The sequence below is a fragment of the Halichoeres trimaculatus genome, unplaced genomic scaffold, assembly GCF_033239565.1.
Source record: "Halichoeres trimaculatus isolate MK-OKI-2021-1 unplaced genomic scaffold, fHalTri1.1 fHalTri1_scaffold_9, whole genome shotgun sequence".
Classification (NCBI taxonomy): domain Eukaryota; kingdom Metazoa; phylum Chordata; class Actinopteri; order Labriformes; family Labridae; genus Halichoeres; species Halichoeres trimaculatus.
In genome coordinates, this window is record NW_027437188.1 from 21530626 (window position 1) to 21543791 (window position 13166).

Below are 13166 nucleotides of genomic sequence, written 5' to 3' on the forward strand. Positions count from 1 at the left end.
TGTTTGAAACTACTACCAGCAGCTTACTCTTATGTTGGCTACTCTAGTTATGTAAAATAAACTCTTATGCTATGTGATAATACACTGGGTTTTGAAATGATGGTGGAGAATGCTTCCATTTACAGTTTTTACAGCATTTATAGTGTATTAGCACACAGGGCTAATGATACTTTCTTTTTTGATATGGTGGAAATTAAGAATGATCTCTTACAACTCATAAAACTTTCAATTTGGCTTCAGTATGAGCTGACTCACATGCCACTGACAAGGTCATATGCAGCCCTCTTGAATACATTAATAAGGAAAACAAATGTAATCATATCATTATTAGGTTCGTTAGAGTTAATGTAGAAATCTAAATGCATGTCACATGCTAGTAGTCCCATTTAGCACACTGTAGTTCAGCCACTGCAATATCCCCCTCCTGCCACTATGATAGGAAATAAAAAATAACACTGCACTTGCACTTTAGGACAACTCCCAGACAATTGACACATCAATATTAATATGAACTTACTGCAAAAAAGAATGGAGATTTTACATCAAATGAGAGATACCACCTGCAATCTCAGCACACAAGAGTAGATCACTGATGTCAGAAGGCACCTGCATCAAAAGCCAGCAGAACTCAATTTTTTTAGGGTGTGAATTGGTTCAGAACTGTAGATGAAACACTCTGAAGCTGTCTGCCACCTCCAAATCATGGTTTTAGACCACACTGCTGAAGCAGTTGGATCTTTTGTTTGACACTGTGGTAAATTCCAGTAACGGAGATTCACTCATTTCTATTCTGTCTAATTCTATTCTTTAATGTATTGATTTGGTTTCTAATCAATAAACTGGTGATAAATAATCCAAAAAAGTAAATTTGGTCTGTCACCACCCATTACACTAAACAGTTAGTGCAGCCAGTGTGGCCACTTTTTTACCTTGACATGTTTTGACAGCAAACTCCAGAAGTATTTCTTCCAGTAGGAAGCAGCACATGATGTTTTTGTGACTTATCCATACTCTGATTTATATAGGTTTTGTCCTTCTTTCTGCAACAGCCTACCTTTCATGCCCCCCATAGTCTAATAGTCTTGAGACAGCATCCTGAGACGGTTTATTGCCCTCTAGAAGCGGGTCAGAGGAAATCAAACCCTGCAACAACAACCTCCTCACTGTGGTCTCTTGAGGTTGCCATCATGCATCACCAATTGTTGACGGCTATCAGCAAAGGAACCCTTAAACTGTTCAACATTGTAGTTCAAAAACTGTAATGGCTTGAGCACCACACAAATTCTCTTGTTGAATTTCAGTGAAGTGCAACACTAATCTTTTTTTAAAAACCCACATGAGGCAACTATTTCCCCCCTGACACTTGATTTTGCCTTTTGGAACATCAGATTAATACACAGTCACAGTCAAACAGTTGCCTTCTGCTCATATTTAGAAGGGAAATCACAGGGCACAGACATTTTAAACCACACAAAAAATCTCAGTGCACCAAGGGGTGTCCCTCCTGCCAGGCTGCTGACAGCACTGTCAGCTGAAGAGTCAAGCACAGTGGTCAGCAGCAGAGCAGGTTGCTGTTTAAAGTTAGTTAGGTTTGTTAAAAGGTGGGAAATTCTCTTAGTTATTACTGGACTAAAGAGCGCAGGGGAGCACCAGACAGATGGGAGTCATGCTGCCCTGTTTAACTTGTTCCTCGTCACGCAGCCCTCTGTTTTGTTGTTTGTTGTCATTTTAAGACTCCCCCTGGGATGAAAGAGCAGAAAAAAAGAGAAAGCTCACACTGGAACCATTCCTACCACCTCCTCTATATAGTTAGGTTTATATCATTGTCCAGCCAGCAGGAAAAATAAATAACAGGGCTGGCTGGAGTACTTCAGCAGACCAGTTAAAAGGGTACATGCTACAAGGATTTTTTTTTCTCTTTATCTTTCCCTGTTGAGTCTTGTGGGATTTTCAGCTGAACTATATGTCAACAACCACATTTAGTCCAGCAACAGAAAAGCTAACGCAGGTTGAGGCATTGAGAGATAATGATGAGAATAACCCTGCTGTCTATTGTGTCATACATTTTGCACAAGTGATCCCTGTGTGTATATGTGATGCACAAGTATGAGCCAAGTGTAAAGAGCATAGAAAACCACCTTCAATATTATTTTCTGCATCTTGTTTCCTGTTCAGTGTCTCCTATCTGACTTTTTTTTTTCAATTTGACATTCTCTTCTAAGTCTTTTTTAAAGCTTATCATTCCATCTCCTAAATTAAGAGCTAAAATCTTTGATGTGTCAATTTTATGCTAAATTATGAGTAAGGGAAGACTAAGGGGGGCCAGGGGGGGATGCAGATGGAGGGGACATCACTCTGAATAATGCAGTAACACACGCTATGGGCTACTTGTTGTCATTATTTCTTTATTTATGTCCCTGCAAGAATGGTGCATCCATTTCTCTTCACAGGCAATTACTTTTAATTGGACAACCTTTTTGTTTGCTGAAAAGCTCTATTTTTAACTTGGTAGCAGCAAGGTGCTGAAGAGCCATGCCTTCCCCAAGGAACAGCTTTCTACACAGATAGGTAGACTGACGAACAGAGTCCCTCTTAATATGGAAAGAAGATGCAAGAAGTGGGAGGGGGACAGGGAGAGACACTCACATCAAACAGATGGAAATTCCTTGTTTAGGGTGATTTCGTATGGAAAAAGAAGTTTGGAAGGAGAGAAAAAGGAAAAACATTCTCTCTTTATACATATGGAGTAACTCAGACTCCATAAATAATAATAGAAATTTATACCACAAGAAAGTTTATGTTTTATGATAAGCTGCAACACTGTGCAGTCTGAGGTGTTCCTCATGGGCCATGACTGACAGGGATAAGAAACTCAATTTGTCTCTATAAATCTCTTATGGATGTTTTGAGATGGACCTGACATTTGAAGGAAGGAAATACATTCATTCCCACTCCCACAATGTTTCCTAGTAAAAGACAGCAAAGGGTCTCTCAGATGTTTGTAGTCCAACAAAAGTACAACTTAAAGGCAATGTGTGGAGCTTAAGCTGTTTTTGAAACAGTCTAACCCTTATACTGAAGTCTGTTTATGATCTAAACTGTAGAAAAGGATTAACAGAGATTAGTGTGGTTATTTCTTTAGACTGAATTTGAGCAACATTTTTTTTATGTTGGAGTCTCTGCACTGTTGGTAAATTTGGCAGCAGGAAGTGAAGAGCAACAGGGAGCTTTTTTTTAAAACTGTGTTCTTAATTCATTGCTGATTCTGGCGCAGGATTATCAGAAAGAAGTACATTTTGTCTCTGAGTACTGGTTAAGATAGAGAAACAACAACCATGTTTTTTCTCCATAAACAGGTTTGAACAAGAAGGAGGACTCCTTCACACTGCCTAACTTGCAAGAAAGTAATTTATTTGCAACGTTTTGGTCTCAGACCTTCATCAGGCAAACAGTTTAATCAAAGGGGCAGGACGTCTTAAATAAGAGGTAGCAATCGCACCTGTGGACAATGGTCATTACATGTATTTGTGTACATAAACACATACATGTGTACAAGTATGTGTGTGTATTCAAACCCCGTTTTAGCAAATCCTTATTTCAGCCTCTATGCTGCTGTCTATTTAAGGCTCCACCCTCCACAAACCCCCTCCCTCTGACTTGGCCTGCCCTTTGGAGGCCTTTCAGTGGCAGAGATACTGGCAGACCTTGGTGTTTGAGGCCCATCTCTACGAACCAGTTGTTTGATCTTTATGTAATGACCTCATCATTTTAGCAAGTCTTGTAAAGATCTCAGAGATATCTTTTTTTTTTTTTTCCTTTTTCTTTTTTTTTTTTGAGAACAAACAGTTTTGAGTGGTTTGCTTTATGCTTTATACAGCAAAGTTAATGGTTACCCATATTTTAGATATGGATGAAAATAATTAATATTTCCCAATAATGTGCTTTTTTACCACACAAAAAAAATGGTAGGTGTTGTGTCTCTAAGTCATTCGCTATTGATAATGTATTAGTTAAACAGGAGACTTGAACAAACTAACTCTATGTACCTCTTGATGTTGTTTGGTGCAGCCTACAGCTGGCAAAAAAAAACTTTAAAACTCAACCAATGAATCTCATTTTTTGAAAAAGTTCTTAAGAGGCTTAAGCCTTCGCAATTTTTTCAGCTCACAGGTTTTTCTCAGTATTGCAGCAGGAGTACTGTAATACTGTATCATTATTTTTACACAATCTGCTGAAATGTACTTATCTCTCACAATATCTCAAGGCCAACTTCAAACTACTTCCAAACAACCCACAATGACCAATTAAGAGGAATATGTTGCCCATTTGTGTTGTATTTTTTGTGATCTTTGAGATTTTGGGACTAAAGTTCCCATAAAAAAGATCTAAGACACAGCTCAGAGAAAAGGTTGAGGAAATTAACTTAACGACTTATGCAACATTCATTTGTTATATGTATGATCCAGTGCCAGTAAAATACCAGAGACAGTCTGCAGGAAACAGTCCAAGTGCAGTTTAAATAGGGTTTCTGTTATGGTCTGGGCAACCTCCTGAGTAGCTGACAAGGCATGAAATCAGAGGGAAAGGGCTACAAATAAACTAAGCTGTTGTGATCGTGTTCTCTGGACTGTCTTCAGTGTGTTTTTCAGGATTATACTATGTTTCCTGAGCACTCTCCAATTTCTTCTTTTTAATCATCTGTTTGGACGAGCAAGTGAAGGATGTGGGGACATTTCATGGGGGAACATTGTGAATGAAGAAACATTGTGAACATGTTGTTTGTTTATCTTTTTTAAAAAACAACAACAACACAGCTCTATACCTTTAGAGTTATGATTTTATGCCTTTGTTAAGTTTCCTTGATTGTGAGAATCTTGCTGAGATTTAATTGAAAGACAGTGTGTCGGTCCAAAATGTCATGGCCTTGTACTCATGACTTTCCAAAGAGATGGGAGGCTTACTATGGAAATGTTAAAACTCTTTATCACTCTGCATGTCAAGATGTGTTTGTATGCCAGTCTTTCCTCTGTCTGCCTGACTTTTTGTTTCTCTCCCTGGGTGGTTTGGTCAGTGTTTTCATGTTGCATGTTATGGATGTGTTAGAGACAACACTGTTCAAAGCATTGAATTGATCTGCTGTAATCTGTATAGCTTGGCAGAGTGTGTGCTTGCTTAATTGACTGCATGCTATGTTTATTTCTTCTTGAGTCAATGGTCCAGAAGAAGAGAAAAACAATCAAATCCATTGGTGAGTGAATTATAAGTAACAGTATTGATCATCTTTTCTTTTAGTTTATGTTTAATAGCATACAGTTTGTGTCTTAAGGAATCTATATATTTTAATTTGTTTTCTTCAACATTCTTTTATAAAAGTTACTTGTGTTTTATTCTTAAATATTTACAATTGTGAATCATAGTCTGTATACAACATGGACGTAGCATCTGTGACATCACCTGTTTGTTCCTGAAACCGTTGAACATACAGCCAATCCGCGGATGCAGCCACATTTGCTATGACGCCGGCTGTGATTTTTTGTTTGAACAGCTACAGGTCGCCAGCCAGTCATGTGACACCAGCTGTGCCTCTGACTGGAAAATCAAACAATCCTAATTACTTACAAACCACAGAGTTAAAAAATAATTCACTCACTGTACAGTGTGTGCCGATAGTGAAATCAGCGTTTTGGAACCAAGTCAGTTTTTGAACCTGGTTGTAAATGTGCTTTTTAATGCAGTAAAAAATATTTTTTATGGCTGGGTGTGTACATAACTTCTGGTCTCTCTGCAGCCAGCCTCAAGTGGATACTCAATGAACAGCAACTTTTAGCACTTCTGCATTTTTTTCATTTTTACTAACCAGATGTTGCCCCTTGTTTTGAATATAAAGTTTCACTCAAGAAAAAAAAAAAAAAAAAAAAGTTTTATTTGGTTGAGAGGTTAACAGTCCAATGAATACATTTCATCCACAAATTACAGGGGAAAAAAAATCCCATTTTGTTGAAAGAAAAGAGCTTAACATTGAATTCTCGACATTATTGTAACCTTGTAGCTCTGAATTGCCATTGGTGGTTTAGCAGAGGTTTCACTGAAATTATCTGTTGTTAAAGGATGCACCAAGAAAAACTCAAGTACCACACTCTGTTGAATAACCAACCAAAGAGGTCAGTGCACCTATCATGCTGGCCATGTGCTGAGCTCAAATAGGTCTTTGTGCTTATCAAACTGATGAGGTTTTGATACCAAAAGCGTTTCATCTTTCATACACTTTCCTGTTTGCATGCCCCAGTCTTTATGCACACACATACACTTGTGTCAAAAGTGTAGTCCCTGTGAGTGTGTGTGTGTGACCTAAATGCAGGTGCCTGCATGATAACCCAGCTCTGCACTCAACACCCTGCTCTTTCAGCGAAGTCTTTGATGATAATCTGAATGATGCTTTCACTCCTGAATGTCTTGAAAATGTGGATGTTTCTTTGACTTGAGCATTCTTCATTTCTTTGCCTTTGACACACAGCTGTAACTGCATTTTTTTTTAGCATGTGAGCTAGTCTGAATTGATTGCAAGAGTGTAAACATAGACTACATGAATGCTCTCTCTGGGGTTTGAACCAGGATTGCAATACATAAAAAGGCAGTGATTGTGCATTTGTTTCATTGGTAAGACGTTGTAAACAATGTTCTGTGTCTTTCTGTCAAGCTCAGAATGTGTCGCACGCTCTGCAGATTGGGGTCTCTAGGCCTCTCCTGTTCTATTTCACACACGCTAGTTCCTCTAACAGCACTTTTTCAGCTTGACCTCTAAGAATTGTGAAAATATGTATGTATGTGACCAGCCAGTCAAAGCCTTTTCAATCCTGCAGAGGCTGCCCATATAAAATGTCAAAGATCAACTCATTCCTTAGCCACTTTCTTTTAGTAACAGTGGATGACAATATAACTGAAAATGGGTTTCTCTGATGCATATGTACTTGTTCTTTATGCTTCAATGATAAGCAATCTTGCTTCTTAGAACTGGATGAACTGTACTTGTCAGCAGCAGTGGGCCTTTTTTTTCTGAACAATGTCCTCATTTTCATTTTTTCACACTTTTGCATAAGACTCTGCACTTTTCCCTTTAGGATGTGATGGCAGATTGTCAAAGTAAAACTCCTTCATAGATGCATGCTAGGATCCACAGTCACTTGTAAGCCAACTTACAACCTGTAAAGGAATAGGGGATGTGTGGACAAGTCGATTAAGGCAGTCTGTGTGTGTGTGTGTGTGTGTGTGTGTGTGTGTGTGTGTGTGTGTGTGTGTGTGTGTGTGTGTGTGTGTGTGTGTGTGTGTGTGCATAAAAATACGTGGACATGACTATTTTTGTCCATTTTTGTAATAAATGTGTAATAGCCTATGCATCCATAAAAACGTCACCTGATAAAAAACAGCCTGACTGAGTCAGGGTATTGGTGTTTTAAACCATATTTTTCAGGAATTCAATTGAAATATATGCATTTGATTTAAAAAAAAAAGGGTTGCACACTTAACAAGAGAAGCTGCACACTTTAAAATGCATTATCTCCCTCTAAAGCTGCCAGACGAATCACAGTGACATGCCTCACAGAGTTTTCCTCATAACGTTCAATTTCACCATGAAAGGTCAGGGCAGTCACTTGCACAAAGCGTTGCTAATTGATATGAACCAAAAAAGGAGTGCATTAGGGACACTTAACTGAACAGAGACAGAGTAAAAAAGTGTTTTGAGGTGCATGCGCATTGGTTGGAAGTGTGTATACATCAGTTGCACTCTTCAGATCATTTCTCGGAGAATGAAGGAGTATAGGACTGTGTAGGCACCATTGTGTTTGTCCACAGCTACATCCATGTCGACGTGTTTGTGTGTCAGTTTGTGTTATTGGCCTGACTTGATATTTCGGCCCAAGGGAGGTAAGTTATTGGACTGACCTCTGTAGTGTGACAACAGTAGAGTCTGAGGCAATCTAAAGGCCCAAACATCAGCGGCCAGCAGCAACCAAAACACATTAAAGATTAAAGCAGTCACTGAGAACAAAGCCACTGGCGTGCGGTTTGTTGAGCGTACTCTGTGTATCATTGGTTCCATTTTAAGCCGGTGGGAATGCAGAGCGTGTTTGTGTTTATGTGTGAATATGTTTGTCTAGGAATCTGAGTCACTGTTGTAGGATCTGTAATTTTCGATGGGCAGTCGGGATTGTTTCTGAGATTCAGAAACAATGTCACATGTGAGTATGTCTTCCAACCCTCCCGATTAGAGATACCTAAAGTTTTTTTTGTCTCTGGTTGTTTTCCTTTATTTCTGTCCAATGGTTGTATCCCTGGTTGTTCTGAAAATGCCTGAGTTCATCCATTTTTAAATAAAAAATCTGGACTGGATCCCTTTCTCCCTTTTCATATTACGGGCCAGTTGCTAAGTTTTGATTCTTTAAAACAAACAAAACAATCTGGCAGTGCTGGAAAGTAAAAAAAAAAAAAAAAAAGACGAACAAATAGAAAATAAGTTTCAAACCTGCTTTTGGAAGTTTGGCAACATCAAGACAGCTCTGCCAAAAAGCCTATTCATCTCTGACAATCAAGGCTTTGTGCTCAATCCTTCTTCTCCTGAACATGATTGCAGACTTTGATCCGATGAACCACAGTATGTTATTAATTATTGATTATCGAAGAAATTAATAAGAGATTCTGATTTTTTTTTTCTTGGTGAATATTGTCAGACTTCTCAAAGTTTTGGGTCTTTTAACAATTTTGTCTCTGTTATGGTTTCCCTCAGGGGTCTGTTTTGGGTCCTGCTTTTTTCCTAAAACATGCTCAACCTGTGGCAAATTCTCAAAAAGCATGGTGCTTTATGTTATTTATTCTTTCATTTTTTGTATGCAGATGGTATACAGCACTACCTGTCGTTGCACTACACAACAATCCTGGGATTTTGAGTTCTGTGAACAGTTTCTTGTTTCATACCAAGATTTACCAAGATTTGGGTGTCTATAAACTTTCTGGATGTGTATAAACTTTGATATGATCCACAGAATTGGTCTGCAGCACAAGATTGAGCAATGAAAACCATCTACTAGTTATTTGATCATATCAAACTCGCTGCCAAGAACTCTGTCATCTGGTTTGACACTAACTTGTGTTTCTGTAGAACAAAAAAAGCTGGTATAATCATGCTTTAACACTTCAGGAGCATTTCTAAAAATCAAACATTTTTAACTTTCAAAGGCACAGACACAGTTTTTTTTGTACTGTTATCTCATCATACCTCTGTTATTGTGGCAATCTTTTTACCAGCATAAATTAAAAACTCCTGGATGAATAGGGTTTTTGATCTCTTGATTTGCTTTGGAGCTTTTCACAGTCTGTTTTTATGTTTTTTTATTTTTTTCCCTCTTTAAACTTGCATCATTGGAGTGTTTGCAGTGCAGTTTGATAATCTAATGAAGATCTTTGGCCAGCTAAAATCGTTACACCTGGTGCTTAATTTTGGGGTGAAATTTGAGGTTGTTTGTTGGGGCAGGCAAGCCTCTTTCTTCCCTTGTCTTTCCTGGAGTTTTGTTTTGTAATTGTATGTTAACTTTGGTTGTGAACTGGCTTTTCTTCAAGCAGGGGCTTTAAGCATGGGCTGGTTCTTGATGCATTGGGTACCAGGACACCAAAGGCAAATAAAAGAAAGAATAACTATGCGGTCTTATCTATAGATAAGGGCCAGTGTATCTTGGACAGTCTAGCCACAAGTGGTTTAGAGGTCTTAGAGATAGAGGACCATGCTCAAAACCCTCCATTGTGGAAACCTCTAATATAAGTTGCAGGTAGCTCATTGTTTGCCTAAAGGCAGATATCCAACATGTGGACACCAGCCCTGAAGGACACTGTCTATCTGTAGAAGCAATATTTCAGAGTTTCGTTTGCCCAGGAATCCCACACAGCGGGTGAGAGGCTACGATGATAGCTGAAACTTGGAAGGACTTGAGGATCAATAGGACTAAGGATGAGTCTTGCTTCATGAAAATCCTGGCAAACAATTGGAATTTGAGGAAACCAGAGATGGAGTTTGGCACACACACTTTGTGGCTGGGCAATAAAAATGCTTTCTTTAATATGGTATACAGCTCAGCAGTAAAACGAGCACTTTGAACAGAATCTAAACTGCAGATCTTCTGTGGATTAATGTGCTGTCAGTGACTGACCCCTCATTGGCAATCTGCAGAGTGTGGAAGAGATTTTGTCTGAGACACTGTGTTTTAGACTTTGTTAAGCTACTCTGGCTGTCACACTTATTTATTGTCACATGAAGCATCGGTATAACTCCACTTCATTTGGCACACTGACTCATTTCCAAAAAGACATACTAAGAGGGATCTCCAAGTATCAGAGACCTCCATTTCTCAGCTTGCCAGCTAAGATTTACCCTAGGTTGGTGGAAAGGAGCCCCCAATGAGATCAAGACTAATTCAGTACAATGGTTAAGCCCTTCAAAGGTAGAGTAGGGTATTTTTTTTATACCAGTTTTGTCAATAACTGTCAAAGACTTATTTAAGTATTGGTAGTGCTCTAACACTAGTATAAGAAAAGTCTGTGTTCTCTTCTAGCTGTAGTCTAACTCAGCCCATTTATGTGGTTTTGGTTTTGATGTGGCCTTGGGGAAAGCCACAAGGGAGCTTTGAGGGAGAGGGTGGGCTTCTTTTTTTGGGATGTATAGTTCTGAAGTTGAGTTAACTTCTCCTGCTTCCTCAATTTTACTTACTCCATCTTTAAGGTTAGAAAGTTTATGAAATTTTGCCAATTTAGTCTCAATGTGGTTTGTGAATATGGAACAACTTTATCCATGAGTCTAGTAAAATTTGCACAAGTCTTGGATACTGGGACTGTTGTCTCTAACTGCAAGAGCTATATCAGTAAACATAATATATGTTTGTATCCGTGTCCATATCCACAGCCCCACTAAAGAAATACTGTCCCAGAACGAAAACCTTGTCTAAAAGCCAAAAGGAGAGAACTACTTTTTGGCACCTCAAACAAGCTTGAGAAGTATTTCACAGATGGAGCTGGGTACTGGAGATCTTCCTATTTTGTGACCTTAGAATTTCATCTCAACTTTGTACAGCTGAGATATTTCTTGGCTTCATCAAGCTGTAACCTTCGGCATGCACTGGGTCAGTTTGCAGCCGAGCATGAAGGGCAGGGGTGTGAGTTAGTATCACCAATCTGATGCTCTAATTCTCTACTGGGGAATGGTGAGTTGCTGGCTACAGGTTGGGATTGCCCAGTTCTATGCAAAGGGGTTGAAGAGAAGTACACATTCGTCACAAGGTACAAACCAACTCTTACCTAGTGTCAGTAGCTTGGAGTTCTCATAATACTTGTCTTGAGAGCTGGAAGCTCTTTGTTACATGAGGAAGTACAGAGCCATGCAGAAATGCTACTACGAGGAGAGAGAGCTTCCACACAGACTCTGAGTAATCACTTTATTGAATCTATGGTCCTGCTAAAAACATGACACACATATACAATGAGTTAATTAATTAAATTCAATTTAACCTAATTTAATTTATCTTGATTTAATTTTGACCCTGTTGGAACCAATAAGTAAATTGAGTCAACTAAGACTCAGTTGCCCTTACTCAAACACACACACAAACATACAGACACAGAAAGTGTGTGGTGTGTGGTGTGAGAGGAACACACGCAGTACATAGTTATTGATCTTGTTTTGTCGAAGCGGTGATGGGTTATGAGGGATGAGGATGCTGTACTGACCTGGCTGGCCAATTGCCATCTATCACGGCAATAGTTCCACTGACACAAACACGAAGAAATTCACCCACACACACAGAAGTGCACACTTCCATTCATTCTCCTCTCCAGTCTGACAAAAAGTTGCCCACATCCAGCACAAATATTGGTCACGTGTTTGTTCTGCTCATCCTGCACTCAACTTTATTTTGAAGAGGTGGAAACTCATCCCAAAAAGGTCAGTTTGCCTCAAGACAAATTACTGCAGGTAGAAACGTCAGTACATATAAATCTCCAAAACTTTCCAACACCTCTCACTCACTCCCTTCTATCCCAAACTTGCAACTGTATTGAGGTGTAACTGATGCTAACATCATACTAATGGGGCTCAAGATGGAAGAAGAGTCAACAAGTAAAAGACGGGTTATAGATGGATGTGGGGTTGGGTACAAGGCAATTGAGGTAAGAGATAAAAATGAATGTAGGGGGCTGGCAAGAAGGATACAGGGAGGTGAAAGTGGGACTGTGTAGGAATTAATCAGAGAGATAGCTTTACCTTCTGCAACCTGAGGCGCACTGATCAATACAACTAATATTTCTGCAAGTCCATTCATCTACCAGCTATATTAATCTTCATTTGTTTCCATGACCTCTCCCTCCAGTTTCTGTCTGCCCCTAACCTCTTTGTTTATTTGCTGAGTGAATCTTCTTCTCCTGTGTGTGTATGTGCACCACAGTTAGTATAGGTCTGAGGAAGTTAATAAAAAAAGATCATGGGTGAATTCCATTGAAGAAACATGTAACAATAGCAAGTTATTGTGGAGTAAAGGTCAACTTATAACTGAGGATGTACTGAAACTTCATCTCTGCCAGAGGGGGATTTATGGGAGGTTGCATTCCATTCATCTGGTTTAAAAGTGCTTTTTCATTGTCTTCATTGAAATTCAAGTCCCATATCACCACCACAAATGCTCTTGGCAATAACACATCATAGAATATCTGTAGAAATAGAACAAATTATTTCATTTGCTGATATGGGCAGGCAAGTTTTGTTTGGAAAACCGTGCACCATATTGGCTGTTAACGCTTGGCTGCAGTCTGGCTGCATGGCTTCCTGTACGGCCCCTATTGGGACTGAAGGCAGGTGTGTGCGTGCGTGCGTGTGTGTGTGTGTGTGTGTGTGTGTGTGTGTATGTCAGATTTTGAGAGGAAGAGATGGTGAGAAACTGAGTTTAGGGGATTGATTTCTGTATGAATGTGGCGGATTGATTTGTGTGTCTGTGTTTAAAATGTCTCAGTGTGAAAACTGTCTGCAGATCCATATCAAATCCATATCAGAGAGTCTTATTTTCAACAGTAGAAAGCTTCAGTATTGGTGCCCATGTGTTCCAGGTGCACGTGTGTGTTTAGTTGCTGGAGTGTGG